Below are 14,149 nucleotides of genomic sequence, written 5' to 3'. Positions count from 1 at the left end.
CTGGATAGGATCCGTTATAGATCGCATCATCAGGTATTTTTCTACCCTTGTTTCAGTGAAACTTATTCGCGGCGCTGATAAAATATCTTAATCTGAAGAGAACGACCGTTCGACATCAAGCTGGTCCGACATGGTAATTTCCACTAGGGGTTGTATTTATTCCAATAGGAATAAAATGTTTTATTATTTAGTATATCACAAGGTAAATTACGTGTAATCAGTATGAAGATTAAATCAAACATAAATTGAGTGTTCCGGTTTTCGCCAGTTTTTTAATACATGTGTTGTGCACTGTTTAATACTTATTACTTTATTATTATTAATATTTATTTAAAACGTTTTTATACATATACAAGTATGTATATATATATACTGAAGTACATTATTGTTTTTTTTTTAGTAAGAGAAAGTATTATTCGTTATTTTACTTTCCCTGCTGCCGCTTTGTTGGACAAATTTACTGCTGATAAAACTGTGATGCTGACCTGAGTATGTACATAATTAGTACTCCTTTTTATTAATTTTATAAAATTATTATTAAAATTTTATAAAAAAAAATAAAAAATTTAAATGAAGGGAGCGGCTTAAATGGGTATTTCCTTTTATTTTTCATAAAATTATTTTCTACTCCTTAAAATATATCTGTTTTGTTTTCTACCTGAAAAGTGTTTATATGTTAATAGGTTTATAGCGGTAAATTACCGGTAAATTAGTTTTTTTTTTTTAGTCAGTATAGTATGAATTGTTTGCTGTTTTTTAGCACTAACTACGCTCGAAATAATTTCACACAATTATGTATCAAAACACAACCAAAATCGGAAAGAAATCGTTCGATTACAGGGAAATCGGTGAACCGACAGCTAGGCAGCTCGCGTGGCTGACTGACTGCGCTAATTATATCTAGCAGGCCGATTGTGACAGCTGTAGTAATAAGCAACTTCAACAAACAAAATCGTTGAAACTGTAAAATTGTGCTTAAAATTGACAATAAACAAAACTGTCAAAACCTCTGGAATCGTCCCCGAGTTACATACTACATAAAAAGTGTGAATATTTGTGGCCATATATGACGAGTATTCTGCTTCTTCCATTTTTATAGTAATCAGAAAAACAGACCTATGGTATCCTGTAAATGAAATAAATGGTGTTATAAATGTATCCATATAACTTTTTTATTTTTAAATTTAGAAACAGAAATTAAATACTAAAGTTAAAGCTATCAACTGGAAGTTTTTTCTAGGAAGATGGTAAATTCTGTGATGAAGATCTTAAAGATCTGCCAAACCGAATGTATTATGTTTTAATTGGATTTTTTTATAAATTACACCATATTTTCACAAAATGGTTTTTCAGGATTACATTTGTATAATAATTGGTCTTCTAATAATAAGGAAAGTTGGATCATTAAAGCTTGCCATGAGAATAATGTTTTAGACAAAGACTCGACAGTCAAGCAACCAATCTGTTTAAAGTCTAAATTACATTTATGGCATATTGTAATAATATAATTCATGTCTATCTGACAATTTTGTACTAATCAAAACTCCTATACGTTTCATTTAAAAATTTAATTACATATTCAATTACCATTTAATAATTATTATATAGATGTAACTATGAAATGTAACATTAATTTCTAGAATTAAAAATAAGAAAGTTAGGTGGAGAAATATTTATAATCAATAATCAGATTCAATTTTGTGTAAAAGACGGTGTTCTCCATTTTTTCGGATACTAACATAAGGTAAAATGATGTGGAAGAAATCTCGATACGTTCTTTATTAAATTGAACATATTATTGTCCTGGCAAAAAATTTAAAAGTAAAACGAATTGTTTTTTTTTGTTGTTGGTATTAGAAAGTATTTACTCTACTGTTTCTAAATTAATAGAACTTTGCTATTTACCTTTTAATTGTGCTATCTCTTAGTAGGAGTCTGATGCTACTGGTTTTCTTCCGTTATTTAGTAACAGAGATGAAAAGAGAAGTTACTACCGAATTTTTAAACCGTGTTGTGTGTAGGAATAATTTTGATGGAAGTTATAAAAAGTTTTCTGTAATAGTATGTGATGGAGGCTATGGTGGATTAATTAAATATATAATATTAAGCAAATAAAAATATTTCTAACGAGTCATTTGCAAAATTATTTGTGCAGTTTGTATTAAGTAAATATCCCATTGACAACAGCATTTTAGTCTATTTCAGACCATTTATTTATTTCTTAACTAAATTTAAAAATACTGAAAAATATCTTATGGTATTGTGACTTCTCCTATACCCGTATTTAAATAAATTGCATTAGTCCTAAACCTAATTCGATGAAAGTGTACTTAGTGCCTTGAACGTTAATTTATTCAAAAAAATACATTTAACCTATACTCGTGTAATCATGACATAGTAGTGCAGATACACAATGAACGCTGCCTTTCCAGCGGTATATCAATAAATATTTGTACGACCACAAAAATGCAACTGGTCACCTGCCATGAAACAATTTCAACGAATGTATTCAAATTATTCTGCAATATCCTGTTATTTTGTGTAGTATTTACATCAATTGGTTTCTGGTTGTAATTTGTAAAAAATATACTTTTAAATAAGCAAAAATAATAAATTAAGGAATTTTCCTGATCCGTCGAAATTTCGTAAAACTTCGACAATTAACTTTTTTCTGTTTATCTCCAAGATATAAAGATATAAAACATAAGGAACCACACCGTACATACCTGCCTACCAATTCGGTTGCTGTGAATATAACATTCAGCCCACAGGACCGGTGAGCTAGGCCGTGTTTTTTTCTTCGTCATTTCGAAGCGACGGATTATGTAGTCACTCAGAAATTAAGATTATTTAAACAGTCCATTAATATTACATGGATGGAATATATCGCATCAAATGATGAATAAAACAACACGGTTCTATCGATTCGGCTGAATACAGTCAATGACATTTGCGAACAATTTTTAAAAACTATAATGAATTTTTTTCGCACTAGGCATAGAAAGTTATGAAAAAGTGCGGTACTGAATTGAAATCAAAGAGCCACCCACTATACAGTGACTGTAGATAATAGAATATTGTACAACTGATAACAACACTTTTTACACGAGTAGGACTATTTGTGACAGTGTGATACTGAACGAGTGGAAAAATGGATTTCACATTTGGTGTACACTGTAGTTTTTTTATGACTGCAATAGGATATTTGTGCATTGCTTAAGATGTTATATTTTACGTTATCTTTCAATAATTAAACAAATAATAATGGTTTCTAAAAGACACTTTCAAAATTCAATTGCAATCTATTAGATATACGGATTGAAATGAATTTTCCAAAAAAAAATCGAAGTGTACTGGCTATTAGTCGATACGTTTGGCGAATAGTTGGTTGCATATTGATTGCTTCCAATGTTATGTTAACAATATCAACGCCCTTACAGTATCTACGATATTTGTTGTGATAGAATACCAAGAAGACCCTGCGTAACTTTCTTGGAATTAACAACATTCAACAACCGAAGAATTTAATTTATATTCGAAGAGTATCGTGTTTAACGTGTATAATTTTTTTAAGGCAATTTTTCCAAATGAAAATAAAATTAAAGAACAGTGTCGTAGTTGTTGCAGGAGTATCTTTAGTCATTATAGGGAGAATCTTAAGTGAAAGTGTTTAGTTGCGAGCTCTAAACAATGGTGATGGTGAAGTCAAATTTAGTTCTCCTAAAAAAGGTAAGAGAATATGTACAGAAACCAACATACCAGAATGAGAACAAATGGATATTAGAAACATGATTTACAATTTCCACGAAACGGAAGGATATCGAGTTACTCTGACACAATTGCAAGAGAAATTAAGTAAGGAATGCGACTTTTTGGAGAAAACGTACCTCCCTGTACACTATTATTAAAAACTTGGATTCAGGTAGAGGAAAACTCAGAACAATCGGCGAGTGCTAATAGAGAAGACTGGAATTCTGGAATTCCGGAATTTTAGGGAGGGTAGCTTAAAAAGCTACAGCACTTAGGTCCCATTGGGCCCCTTGTTCTTCCTCCCATTACGAGATCAATCTACCTGAGCCGCTAACCAACTTATTACAGAGAAAAAGGTGGTGACTTGCTGAGGGACATCTCTCTAATATAGGCCATAGAAGGCCAATGTTCTCCCAACACGGATTCTCCTGTTGACGAGACGGCAGTGCATTCGCATAGCACTGTCTCGTCTTCATGTTCACAACTTCTACAAAGAGATGTGTCACACTTCCTCATGTTGTGAAGGTGCTTCCTTAGTCAGCAGTGTCCAGTTTGAATACCTGTCACTAGGCGAAAATTTGACCTAGACATAGCTAGGTACTTTTTGGCTGTATCCTTGCTGGGGTATTCTAAGAACTACTTAACAAATTGACAAACGCTGACAGCGGAAGCACACTGGAGGGACCGGGTCCAAAAAAATTGAGACCCGATGCACTCCTAGCTAGTTTGTCAGCTTCATTATTGCCATTGCACCCCTCGTGAACCCCTTGACCCAGCATACAAATATGCTGTTGGAAAATGAGGCCACTACCAGTGCCTGGTGGCATTCCCATGTTAATCTAGTTATTATTTTATAATTACTTAAGATCTGTAATACTTGTCTAATGATGGTTTTACCGGCAGTGTACCTACGGACGGTTTCTTTAGTGGCTATGGTTATTCCTGCTAAATCCATTTGTACCACTGTAGCATGCCTATCCATTGCCCGCTGATATCGGATATGCAAGAATCTAGAATAAATTCCACATCCTTCACCTTCCTCTTTGATCTGTCTATGAAGACGTCTTTTAATGAGTATGGTGTAGAAATAGAGAAAACTGATATTCGCACTATAAGGATAAACTGTCTGGACAAAATTAAGTATTATAAAAGCAAAGGTAGGCCAATTGTCTTTTTTATGAAACTTACATTCACGCTGGCCACACTAGTTCCAACAGTTAGACAGACAATACCAGTAACGGTTTACTTTCAACCACATCTAAAGATAACCGGTTGTTTACGCCGGTGATGAAGTCCCTAAATGTTTGTTGATTTTTAAATCCGGGACTACCACGACGACATGAACTCGCAAAATAACGAGAAGTGGCTTACATAGAAGTTGATTCCAAATTTCCCCCCGAATTGTGTTGTTGTAACTGATAATGCACCATATCATATTGTACATATACAGCGTGGTAAAAAAGTTCTGCATAAAATTCATATTTTCGTTAAACAATTTTTTTTCGAAAAACGGTGAGACCCGTCGATTTTTATTTGATCCAGGGCACCTTGTTATGTGGAAAAATTTGTTTTCGATAATCCACTTACGGCAGCGATGACATATTTTTTTTCAATGACAACGCATATATTTTTCGTTCGAAATTGATGACAGTGATAATTATCTAAACAACGGTGTGAAAATTTCGATGTCTTACATAACAATTTTTTTTAGAAAAATGCACCTTAAGTTCTTATAAGTGATAATTGTCTACTTACACTATTAATGGCTCCGAAAAGGACAAAGTTGACAAAATTACATTTCAAACGAGTAAAATTACACTAATGTTTGTGTAAGTCTAGCGAAATTGTTCGAATTGCCCACCCTGTACCATTTGGCATTGTCCTAAGCGTGTGTAAACGCCGTCTACACTTCGTTCAAGCATTCCCGGGTCGATTTGATTTATTTCAAAACGAATACGGTTTTTAAGTTCTTCCAAATCACCTGGTCTGTTTGTGTACACACGCGATTTCAAATAGCCCCACAAAAAAAAGTCTAGAGGTGTTAAATCAGGCGAACGCGGAGGCCACTCGATTGTTCCGCGTCGCCCGATCCACCGGCCAGTAAACGTGTTATTCAAGTACTCCCGTACTTGCACTCCATAATGGGGCGGTGCACCATCCTGCTGAAACCAAATTCTTTCCTCAGGAATATCAGGATCCTCGTTGTTCGGGAATAACTCTGCTAAGCTTGGGACCAAATCGAACCGCAGGAAATCCAAATAGCGAGCAGCAGTTAAATTTTCCTCGAAAAAATACGGGCCTAAAATACGACGCCCTATTATTCCCGCCCAAACGTTCACCTTTCGGGGGTGCTGATGATCTACTTCTTGCACCCAGTGCGGGTTTTCCTGAGACCAATACCGGCAGTTATGTCGATGCACCGATCCATTAAGATAAAAAGTAGCCTCGTCAGAAAAAATTATGTTCTTGAGGAAGTCGGGGTCTCCGTTACATCGATGCATTAAATCTTCACAAAAGTGGAGACGGCGGTCTGGGTCGTCCTCAGTCAATGCATGTATCAAGTGACCCTTATAGGGGTGAAATTTCTCTTTTTTGAGAAAGTTCACCACAGTTACATGTGAAATATCATTGTTCAATGCAATCGACCTTGTACTAGAATGAGGGTTGTCCTGGAGCTCCACCAGGATATTCAATCTAGTTTCATCATCTACTCTAGGACGACCCGCACGAGGAGCATCTTTCACACTACCAGTTTCCTCAAACCTTGCCAGTACCCTACTAACCGTAGATTGCGTAATTGGTGGTCTGTCAGGGTACGTTGCATTAAATAATTGGCAAGCTTCTTGATGGGTTCGTAACTTATCGCCGAAACCAATCATCCTCAAAATATCAATTCTTTCGCGTTCACTAAGTTTTGCCATTTCGAATTAAACGATTTCACCAAAGAATGTTAAATCGGTACTGATTTTTAGTCTTCAATATTTCAGGTAATCTACTCCTTTCAAGTAAACATTTCTTTGGATCTTTTTTTTTTGAGGAATTTATCGGCAAACTCGAAGACAAAAAGTCGACCTTAATTTGCTACATACTATTTGGATTTTGTGTGGTTGAACTTGGTTCTAAATTTTGCAGTTTAATCAGGATCCTGACAATATCTGATGCATAATTTCGCAAATAATTACATAACACCAGTTGCAACTTAAGTTATCTGAAATGCTTTCTGCCGAATATTATTTTTTCTAAGGCATTTGATCCGTAAATAGCAAATTATTGCATTCAAGAACTTAAGGTGCATTTTTCTAAAAAAAAAAATTGTTATGTAAGACATCGAAATTGTCACACCGTTGTTTAGATGATTATCACTGTCATCAATTTCGAATGAAAAAAATATGCGTTGTCATTAAAAAAAAAATTATGTCATCGCTGCCGTAAGTGGATTATCGAAAAAAGAAATTTCCACATAACAAGGTGCCCTGGATCAAATAAAAATCGACGGGTCTCACCGTTTTTCGAAAAAAAAAATTATTTAACGAAAATATGAATTTTATGCAGAACTTTTTTACAACGCTGTATATGAAGCACCTATCTGCAACTTAAGAAAAGTAGATATGATAGATTGATCAGCTGTATGAAATTAATACATATAATAAAAAAGCACATTGTTTACAATTTCAATCGTCTACTCCAAGAAAGCGGACAAGTGGCTTTGAGGCTCCCACTCTACTATCCTGATTTAAATCCATTGAAATTATATGGGCTCAAATTAAAAACAACGTAGTTTTATTGTTTTATTTAAAATAGAAGCTGTAAAAACTCTGACAGAAGAAGAATTGTGATCAGTTACTGTCGAAGATGGGATGAAATGTTGCCAATATGTTAAAGTTGAAGACTGTCCAGTCCGCAGAGGCCGAAAAATTACTGTTGGTGACATTTTCTTGATAACTCGGAAATAACTACACAGGAATACTTTAATTGATGAGTACATTAACAGGCTAATTTGCTGACAATATATTTTATCAGGAAAAAAGTTATTAACAATTTAATTTTTTTTTAGTAGTTTTCTTTAAATAACTCAGCGGGATGACTTTGTACGAAAACATGCTTAGGACATGATTTTGTTCGTAATAAAAATAGCTACAAAATGGCGGTGGTCCGATTACGAAATTTGCAATAACAAAGCCGTGAGATTGAAAAAAAAACGGTGACGTATAAAACTAGGGTGACGTGTGAAACCTTACCAAATCTTCAAAAATGAAGATAATTGAATTTTGCAAATTGCTTTTGGTTTCTGCATATTTACACTATGTGTATACCAAATTTCAAGTGTCAGCAAAACCTCAAACAAATTTGGCAAACTTTCGAGTTTCAGATGCCGATGAATGTATAACACCTTATAGAACAAAAAGTTTTGCTTTCCTGATTTTCCGCATTAGCGTCATTATTGTATATATATTGAACTATAGCTTTCGAAAGTTTTTTACAGCAACTTTAAAAAATGGACGTTTTATACCGTTTTTCAATCTCACGGCTTTGTTATTGCAAATTTCGAAATCGGACCACCGCCATTTTGTAGTTATTTTTATTACGAACAAAATCATGTCCTAAGTATTTTTTCGTACAAAGTCATCTCACTGAGTTATTTAAAGAAAACTACTAAAAAAAAATTTTTTTTCACGATTAAATTGTTAATAACTTTTTCCTGATAAAATCCTTTGTCAGCAAATTAGCCTGTTATTATACTCATCATTTAAAGTACTTAGGCCTGTGTAGTTATTTCCGGGTTATCAAGGTTTGACACAGGTCGAACCTCTACCAATTGGACTATACGTGTAAAACGAGATTTGAGTTGATGTGGTGTGGAAGACTTGATTATAACATGTTCTGATAGTGAAAACTCTAGTGATGAAGATTTCTAAAATTTATCAGATTAGAGGCTGTAGTAGATTACTCAAATACATCTGTCATTGTTTATTCCATTTTTTTAGTGCGAGGGTGTCTATAATTGTATTATCTTCTATTTTAATTATGATCTATACTCGACTGTACTGTAAAAGAAATAAAAACACCTTTTAATCCAAGACTCCATAATTTTCTCGCTGCGTTCCATAAACATTAACTTTTTACATTATATACACAAATAGCTATTAAGTTACGCAAATGTATAGAAGCTGGGTGTGAATAATTGGCGAAAACTCTTCTACCTTTCTGCAACGTTTAAAGGGTTATGTTCAAATAATGAGCGAAATGTATCAAATAAAAGTACTGTAAATCCCTGAAACTTTCACGCCTCCTCAGTAAATTATAACTCTTTATTTGACATTGAAGTTAATAATTTCTGGAATAAATGGGCTGTTCCCTGGGAACCAGTGACGGACTGGAATAGTTTGGCATACCGAGCAAATACTTTGCCTGAAAATTAAGATTAAGGATATGAACATATATGAAAAATTTCATTTGTTTAAAATGTTATAGTATACAAAATGAGTAACAAGTCGTGCATAAAACATAATTTTTCTTTTTGCTTAGGACTCTCTTTAAAAGTGGTAAAGCCAACTAGCAAATATGATTTGCTTTAATTTAATATCAGTCTAATACCAAGTGTCTTCATATTATTTTGTCTAAAGTGCAATCACAGAAAACATATTTGATTCCAGAAATATCTATACGAACGAGCTCTTACTTAGAAAGTAATTCTGCTGAAGAATTAATTATCCTGGCTGCAGACTAGACATGGCGGGTGTACTTCAATGCTAGACAAAGAAGCTAGATCTATGAATGATCACGATCCTTGAAAGAAAGATTAAATTTATGTGTTCAGCAGGATGGTCATTTATTTGAAAATTTAATTAGATGATCCCTTGGAAGATTTTGTCTAATAATTATTATATTTGTTAGTTCGGTGTAATTGCTTAATATTAAGTAATATACTCTTTTAGTGTTAATTGTTGTTTATTGTAATAATTATGAGTTATTCTAATATAACAATTTATGAGTATTTGTTACTTATTTTCATTATTTTATTTGAAGGTTGAAATTTTTCTTTTTATAATTAAATTATTAAATAGTTTAATGTGAAGATAAATAAAGAAAACAGTATTTATTATATTTGACGTAATATGATTATGATTTATTACTATCTATTTTGCCAGGCCTATGGACCAAATTAGAAAATCACGAAAAATGCTCCACTACACTGTGAAGCGAATATCTCCAGAAGTATTGAGAGTTGTTAGTTTTTAAAAGATCTAAAGGAATATTGAAAAATATGCAGGGTGTTCCATTTAAAAAAATTAAGATTTTTTAGTTTAAACTTCTTCAAATCTGTCATTATTTTACGAATACCCTGTAGGCGCTAATCACAATTTGAATTCATGACGTTCTCAAGCCACCTTTACAGTAACACGGTACCAAAAATCTTGTTTTAATTCTTAAAAATAAGGAGGATAGCTACTGTTAAATACAGGTACAAAAATGCAATATTTTTTATTTAGTTCCAATTATTTCAGAAACTATTAAATTTAGATATAGGAAACTTTATATCAAAATGTTTCAAATTAAACGTATAATCTAAAAATGTTATAAAATACAGGGTGTTCCGCTTAAAAAAATATAAGTTTGGTCTGTCACAAATTTTTGGAGCACCCTGTATATTTTAAAATATTTTTAAAATGTGCCCTGTCAGCGTACTTATCACCCTGTAGAAATAGTTTTTTGATAAACTTTAGCAATTCTGAGTAAATCTACATTAACCAATCGTTCTACTTGTAGTTCTACTAAGTATTTTCTTAACCAATACTAAACTTTTCTTGAATGATATCCTGTTGCGAGGCTACTTCGCTTACATGAAATTATCTTTAATGCGCATGACCAGTAACATTGATATAATCTTAATTTATTAATTACTATAAAAGTCAATATTGTTCTATAAATTTAAATGTATAAATTCTATAATTCTTTTAGTTTGTCAGTTGAGGTTTGAGACTTCTTAAATATTTCTAATATTGACAGATTATTACAAATCCTGTTTGACTATGCTCGACAGGGAACGGTCTATCCAAATATGTGAGAATATATAGGGTGTTCCATTTAAATTAACAAAGTTAACATCCGCTGCCATTTTGTTTGGACTTCATATGTTTTTGTACTGTCATTTTTGAAAACTTCATAAAAAGTCGTGCAACTTTTGTATTTCACATTTTTTTATAACTCTAAAAACAAAGAAGTTAATGGGGGGGTCAAAATATAGTAAATCACCCTGTACAGAGTGTCTCAAACTCGATAGTATGGGCCTACTGTGAGGATACAAAAAATTTAAATAAAATTTGGTGGTGTTAAATGGGATGAGGTAAGCTCCATTTTCAAGTATTATCTTTGGGATTTGACAGAAACGACTAATGACGTCATCAATTATATTTTTTCCTGTTAATAATCTCTCTTTTTTCTAATAAACTTTTATTAGAGACATTCTGTATTACTTCCCGTTTAAAAGTTATAAATAATATCGTCCTAAAGAGTCTCAAAAGAAATACCACCTAAAAATCACAATAACGTAGGAAGGATCAAGCAGTTGTTGGAAAATTGAATGTTCGTTGTTGAAAGTGCAAGAGCAAGCAAGAGCTAATAAGACAATACATGAATTCAGATGACTGAGAATAGTATAATTTAGCAAACTTATTTTACTAAATTTTGTATTGAGCTTTTTATATTTGACTTCACTTCACTGACTTTATTTGATTCATGTAATAGTTTTATTTTATATTTATCACTGATACCTTCATTTGACGCCCATCTACCAACCTATTTGATCCACTGGATGTTTACCGCGTGGGTGAGCCAGTCCGATACTGTTTGAAACGCCGAACTTTCAGCTTCAGCTAACATGACTAAAAATTAAACAAAATTCATAATTGCTCAGCTCTTTTATTGTAATCAAACTTTTGCTTTATGTATAAAATAAGACGTTTAATAAGGAACTGTAAACATAATTGGGCTTCCTTTTTCCTTAGCGGTATTTAGATTGCTTAATTATGTAAATCTTTAAGCGGAAAATCTGGCAAATCAATCAAACGAATTTCGCGAACAAAGTGGTGATTCAAAGTTCCTAAAGTCTACATCATACTGACTGATTACTATCCAAAATTTAATTCAAGTTGGTATTTGTTTTGAAAAACACAAAATCCTTTAACTTTTAAAGCAGTCAAAAATAGTGCTCGGTGCTGCGAACAGTGGCAAATTGAAATTATTTATTTTTTCAAATATATAAAATTATCTTGGATATTACTGACCTTAGAATTTCAAAAGTATAAATCAATTTTTCTGCATAAGGAATAATAATATCTCTACCCCTCATTCTAACCACGAGAAATAGCCCAGAAGTCGGTGACTTGTGCGAGAGAGGAGGTGGCATATTATTATTATTCAGCAGGCCGCATTTGCGTCCAGGAACGACTTATGTTGGTAGGCCCTAACTACCATTCAGTGCAGGAATGAGGGAACCTGGAAAACCTCATTAATTACGGGGGTGGTCAAATTCCAACCGGTGTCAATCTCTCACATTGACCCAAGCCAACATTCTTCCACGCTACCATACCTGCACAGAGGGTGCCAATCCTCCGTACAAGCATAGCTAATCTACGGTCTACCGACCGCGGGAATCGAACCCGAGCAGAATTAGCACACATCGATTTAAGTACTGACGCCTTAAACCGTGCGGCTATCGATCATAGGAAGGTGAGTTTATTCAGATTTAGTTGCAGCTTATACATATTTTGCAGCTTTCTTATATCTAGTTATAACAGTTGGTAATTTAAATTTTTCTCATAATAAATAATATAGGCTCCAACAGTATCCTATATAGATAAGGAGAAAAATAATTTCCAGTTCTACAAGTTATAATAAATTAATATATTGAATCAAGAATACAATTATTATTTGCAGAGAAATGTATGTAGGTAGTGATACTATAAATTATTCCTAAACTGGTGACACTTACAATGTCTGCAAATAAATAACACATATGTGGAGTACCTACGAATTTTGTGCAGGCAGTAAACCAGCAGTTTTTAAATTTTTATTAGTCTTAAAAATTAACCAAATAGTATTTTCTACAAAACTAAAAATAAATAATTGCTGCACAAAAATGCATTTATTTCACACAATTTATTATCCATTAGGTATTTCTACCTCAATGAAAATAAAACTTTTTCAATAAATAACCTCTTACTCCAAAACGATGAGTCAAAAGGTTGATTTTATATATTTTATTATGCCTAGCCAAAAGTAAGTCACACTAAGAAAGTAGAAAATTCATCTCGATAACACAATAAGCAGGCAGAGTTAACGATTAGAAAACATTTCTATTTTCGTTCCCAAAACTCAAATTGACAAATGTGACGTACGTTTTGGTTTGTTTATTTAGCTAAACAATATTCTGTTTTTAAATATCTCGTCGTTAGGAATATTCAACCAACAATTATCAAATGATTTGAAACTCTCTACCGTTTAGCAAAATAATGACTAATTTAGTTTTCTTTTTACCAAATGCATGCCAGAATTTCGATTTTTTAAAATTTTTCCTTTCTAGCCTTGATGTTTTCCATTTCTAATATTTATAGGTCCCGAGTTTCGCCATCGTAATATTTATTACATTTTGAACTGTAAATACAGTCATAGTTTTGTATCTCATATATTTTTATTTAGTTTTTGATTACTTTTTCGTAACGTATTACTGGTTTAAAAAACTGCCCCAGTACTAGACTTACTACCCAACACTAATTTTTCATATATTTAATTTTTTACTGCATTTATTGTTATTCTGGGAATTATTTTTATTTTCAACATTTGCAAAAGATCTGCCAACAACGAGGTAAGATGCAACAGAATAAATATTAGATATGTATATGATACTATATCTCTACGGACAGTAGATTTTAAGTCAATTTGAGTTTTGAGACGAAAACAGAATGTTTTCGAAATGTTTACTGTGTCATGTGTTTAGTTCTTGTTGTGTAATCGAGTAGAATTATCATCTTTCTCAGGATGATATACTTCTAGTTTTACAAAAGCGAATTATGAAAACAACCCCTCGGCGGAGCATTATTTTCTGCTCAGTGTTGCAGAAAATTCCAAAAAATAAATAATTAAAGGAAGTGATTATTGTCCATTTGCATTATTGTATAGAGCAAAAATTTATGTGAAATTTTAAATAGTGGCTGAAACTTTTTAGTCAAATTTACAAATTTGAATACCTTTTTAATTTGGTAAAAATAACAACACAATACTGTCTAGTTTAAATGCGATAATTTTTAAATTCATTTTACCGAACTTTTATGAGAAAATTAATGACGTTAAATCTATAAATTGCATCGTTATATTCTACGTACTTTGTTTCTGTTAAACA

This window comes from Anoplophora glabripennis, unplaced genomic scaffold (genome assembly GCF_000390285.2).
Source record: "Anoplophora glabripennis isolate ALB-LARVAE unplaced genomic scaffold, Agla_2.0 scaffold289, whole genome shotgun sequence".
NCBI lineage: Eukaryota > Metazoa > Arthropoda > Insecta > Coleoptera > Cerambycidae > Anoplophora > Anoplophora glabripennis.
The sequence above is the reverse complement of the archived record's forward strand: the minus strand, read 5'-3'. Positions refer to the sequence as shown.